Below are 4,738 nucleotides of genomic sequence, written 5' to 3'. Positions count from 1 at the left end.
ACTATGCCAAAGCCTTTGACTGTGTGGATTACAATAAACTGTGGAAAATTCTGAAAGAGATGGGAATACCAGATCGCCTGACCTGCCTCTTGAGACAAAGGTAGTCTTATAAAATTTGCTGGTTCTTTCTGAGGTTAAGAAGATGTCTTGACACATACATATTTGTCTTAGCTGTTTTGACAAGTTCTTTGTCTGCAGTCAACTGCAGTTTTCAAAAAAAACAACAAAAAAGGCAAACCATCCTACTCTGTATAATTGCTATCAGTTATCTATTGCTGCATAACAATGATACCACAAAATTTAAGGTACAAAACAACACACATTTATGACCTTAGAGTTTCTGAGGGTTGGGACTCTGGGCACAGCTTAGCAGGGTCCTCTGGGCAGGGTCTCATCAGCTGCAATCAAGGTGTCCACTGGGCTGGAGTCCCATCAGAGACTCTGCTTTCAAGGCTCTTCTTCCAAACTGGCGTGCTGGCTGGCAGCTTCCAGTTCCTGTGGTTGTAGGACTGTGGGCTTCTGCTTCCTGCTGTGAGTCAGCTAGAGGCCATTTTCAGCTCCCGTCATGTGGGCCTTTCCATAGGGCAGATTCCACCATGGCAACTGGCTTCTTCAAAGCCATCGGGGGAGCATCTCACAAGGTGAGTGTTACAGTCTTATGTGCCCTAATGACTAGTAAAGAAATTGAATCAGAAGCCAAAAGCTTCCCAAGAAACAACATCTAGGACTAGACAGCTTCACTGATGAATTCTACCAAATATTCAAGGAAGAATTAATACCAATCCTTCTTAAACTCTTCCAAAAAATAGAAGAGGGAGGTGCTCTTTGGAACTCATTTATGGGGCCAACATTACTCTAACACCAAAACCAGGCAAGGGTGCCACAGAAAAAAAGAAAATTACAGGCCAATATCACTGATGAATATAGACAGGAAAAATTCTCAAAAAATATTAGCAAACCAAATTCACCAATGCATTAAAAGTATCATACACCATGAACAAGGGAGGGTTATTCCAGGGGTGCAAAGATGATTCAGTATCCTCGAGTCTGTCAATCTGATATACCACATTAAACAAAATGAAGGATAAAAATATACGCCACATGTATACCTGTGGTGGACTCATACAATATTGTAATTAACCTCCAATTAAAATAAATAAATTTACATTTTAAAAAATCAGCTCAGTAGATGCAGAGAAAGCATTTGATGAAATTAAACATCCATTTGTGATAAAAACTCTCAACAGAGCAAGTATAGAGGGAATATACCTCAACATGAAAAAGCCATAGATGACAAGCCTACAGGAACATACTCAGTGGTGAAAACCTTCTCTTCCAAAATCAGGTACAAGATAAGAATGCTCACTCTCACCATTTTTATTCAACCTGTTATTGGAAGTCCTAGACCGAGCAATTAGGCAAGGAAAAGAAATCAAAGGAATCAAGTTGGGAAAGGAAGAAGTAAAACTGTCATTATTTGCAGATGACATAACATTAAATATAGGACAACCCTAAGACTCCATCAAAAAACTATTAGAATTAATAAACAAATTCAGTAACACTGCAGGATATAAAATCAACACATGAAAGTCTGTTGTGGTGCTTGCTTTGGCAGCACACATACTAAAACTGGAACGATACAGAGAAGATTAGCATGGCCCCTGAGCAAGGATGACACACAAATTCATGAAGCGTTCCATATTTTTACACCAATACAGTATACTAACGCATATATATAGAATTTAGAAAGATGGTAACGATAACCCTGTATGCAAGACAGCAAAAGAGACATAGATGTATAGAACAGTCTTTTGGACTCTGTGGGAGAGGGAGGGGTGAGATGATTTGGGAGAATGGCATTGAAACATGTATAATATCATATAAGAAATGAATCACCAGTCCAGGTTCGATGCAGGATACAGGAAGCTTGGGGCTGGTGCACTGGGATGACCCAGAGGGATGGTATGCGGAGGGGGGTGGGAGGGGGTTCAGGATTGGGAACATGTGTACACCCGTGGCGGATTCATATTGATGTATGGGAAAACCAATACAATATCGTAAAGTAATTAGCCTCTAATTAAAATAAATCAATTTAAATTTAAAAAAAGAAAAAAAAAGAAAGTGTGTTGTGTTTCTGTACACTAATAACAGGCTATCAGAAAGATAAATTAATCCCATTTAACAACTGTATCAAAAAGAATAGAAAACCTAGGAATAAGCTTAACCAAGGAAATGAAAGACTTGTATATTGAAAACTTCAAGACATTAGTGAAAGAAATTGAAGAAGACACAATGGAAAGATATTTTATGCTCATAGATTGGAAAAATCAGTATTAAAATGTCCATACTACCAAAAGCAATCTACAAATAAATGCAATCCCTGTAAAAACTCCAATGGCATTTTCACAGAAATTGGGCAAACGATCTTAAAATTTGCACGGCACCCCAAACAGCCAAAGAAATCTTGAGAAAGAACAAGGTTAGAGGCACCACACTTCTTGAGTTTTAACTGTATCACAAAGTTATGCTAATTATGCTATTGACACAAAAACTATGGATGCGGCTCTAGATTTTGTGGAAGCTTGACTCAAAGGAATTTTTTTTTTTGAGCTGAAAGTCTTTTCTCCAACTCCCCATGAAAGTGAAAGTGAAGTTGCTCAGTCGTTTCCGGCTCTTTGAGACCCCATGGATAGTAGCCTGCACCAAGCTTCTCCGTCCATGGGATTTTCAAGGCAAGAGTACTGGAGTGGGTTGCCATTTCCTTCTCCAGGGAGCCTTCCCAACAACCCAGGGATCGAACCCAGGTCTCTCTCATTGTGGACAGATGCTTTACTGTCTCAGCCACCAGCAAGGCATAGTAACTGCCAATCACAGAGTATGAGTTGTAAGTGTGTGTGGGAAGTGGGCTTGATCCGTAGGCACCGTAGGCACCCTGACTGTGGGCTTACCGGGGAAGGTGTGGAGGCTGACTGGAGAGGGCTTCCCTACCGGGTTGACCTGTTGGGTATCCATTGCCTTTGGCATTTCTCTTCTCTCAGAGGTGTAATGCCAAGAGGGTCCCACCCATAAGACATGTTTCTAGGGATGGAATTAGCGGGCAGAGTGATTCAAATTGCTGTGCCTTGGACCCTGGGGAAGACATTCTCCCCTGAATCTAGCAGAGATGAAAGTCACAGGAGGAATCTGAGAAGAGAGGAAACCCGGCCCTGGAGAAGCATTCTTTGAGGTGGGCACAGTATAGTAAGCCCTCTGTCTTGCTAGATTTCAGATTTAGCCAAGATAGCCACTGGATGGTTTTTCCTCACAAAGAACTGAGCAGATAGCTGATGACTAAGGCTGTGCAGTCACGGGACAGAGGAAACTGGAACAGGGGTGGTTTGGATGCAAAGCAGGCGAAAGGTAGAGAGAGAAGTCCCTGTCAGGGAGAGTGCCAGCTGCTGCCAGGTCAAGCCAGGAGAAGCCTGGCATTGCACCCTGGCCGGGTGGGTGCTGGAAGGACTCCGAATCAGTAAAAGAACAGGATCCTCTGTTGGGGCTAAGGGACAGTCACTTGGGGTTAAAACAAAGAAGGCAGCTGGCAATCGTGAAAGATGACAGTTTCTAGAATACCACCTGACTTCAGCCCCTTCAAGAGAAACCAGTCCTGAGTTGTGGGCTGTAGCTTGCGCAACAGCAGGACTTAGCCATAAGGCTGGAGGGCAGAATGAAAGCAAGCAAGGGCAGCATGGGAAGCCTGGTCCCTTTCAACCCTGGGCATGGGGAAGGGAGGAAGGAAGAGACCTGCAGACCTGCCCCCGGGGGCAGGAGTGGATGAGCAGGAGAGTGCAGTGGGAACGGGCCTGGGCCCCTGTCCTGGCCCTGCGGCGGCTGCAGCAGAGTGATTTTGGCAGAGGGCACACAGGTGTGGGCGAGCGGGCAGCTCACAGGAGCCAGGGCTGGGCACCTGGGTCCCCCAGGGTCCCGAACCAGGAGGGAGGGCTGCCCTCTTCAGAGAAAGAGGCTGCCAGAAGGGAGATTGCAGTCCCAGGGCCAGCCTCCTGCCGGGGCTGGGTGGATGGCACCGGGGTCCCACACCGAACCTCAGCTTAGAGCTGGTCCCAGTGGGGGTGGGGAACTCACGTTCAGTTGGAAAAACGAAGACAGTGGAGCCTTCCCAGGGGTGTTGCAGAAGGCTCAAGGACCCAGGGACTCCTGAATCACACTGGGGCTCTAGACTTCTTTGGCAATCTTGGCTTCATAGCCCCCACACACCCCTAATCTTGTTAGTGACGCTAGTTGGGGCTGAGCTAGCACTTTGAGAATAAGGGCAAGTAACAGACCAAAGAGGCAAACATGTGAGCCCCGAGCTGGCCCAGGGAGGTGTTGCAGCTTCTGAAAGTTGCTTCTGTCAAAGAAGGACCCCAGGGGACACCCCACAGGTTGCCGTGTGCACGCCCTCATTTGCTTCCGAGAGTGCAGGCTTCCAAGACTGTTACAGGTCTGAAAATACTCAGGCCAGCTGTGTTTGGCAATAAACTTGAGTGACCTCCAGCCAGAGGCGGCGAAAGGCACAGGGTCCAGGTTGTCCGTGTGAAAGCCACAAACCCCCTGCAGGACACGAGTTTCCGGTCCTTTGGTCCATGTCATCCCGTCCAGGCTTTCTCTTCAGCATGGAGCTTTTCTACCTTGGCTTTCATGTTGAGTGACAAGCAATGTGGGAGTTGTTTTGTTCATCTAACAAGTGTGTTTTGAGCCCTGA

General features: G+C 45.7%; 1 non-coding gene across 1 annotated transcript; it reads left to right on the top strand.

The window, feature by feature from the left end:
- Positions 1-1,599: 1,599 nt before the first annotated feature.
- Positions 1,600-1,706, top strand: LOC147350056 (U6 spliceosomal RNA). The gene has a single exon (XR_015149282.1). It is a non-coding gene; the product is annotated as a U6 spliceosomal RNA (small nuclear RNA).
- The last annotated feature ends 3,032 nt before the right edge of the window (positions 1,707-4,738 follow it).

This window comes from Bos grunniens, chromosome 20 (assembly GCF_055505025.1).
Source record: "Bos grunniens cultivar Pamir isolate PY7600 chromosome 20, Bosgru_T2T1.0, whole genome shotgun sequence".
Lineage (NCBI taxonomy): Eukaryota > Metazoa > Chordata > Mammalia > Artiodactyla > Bovidae > Bos > Bos grunniens.
The sequence above is the reverse complement of the archived record's forward strand: the minus strand, read 5'-3'. Positions and strand labels throughout refer to the sequence as shown.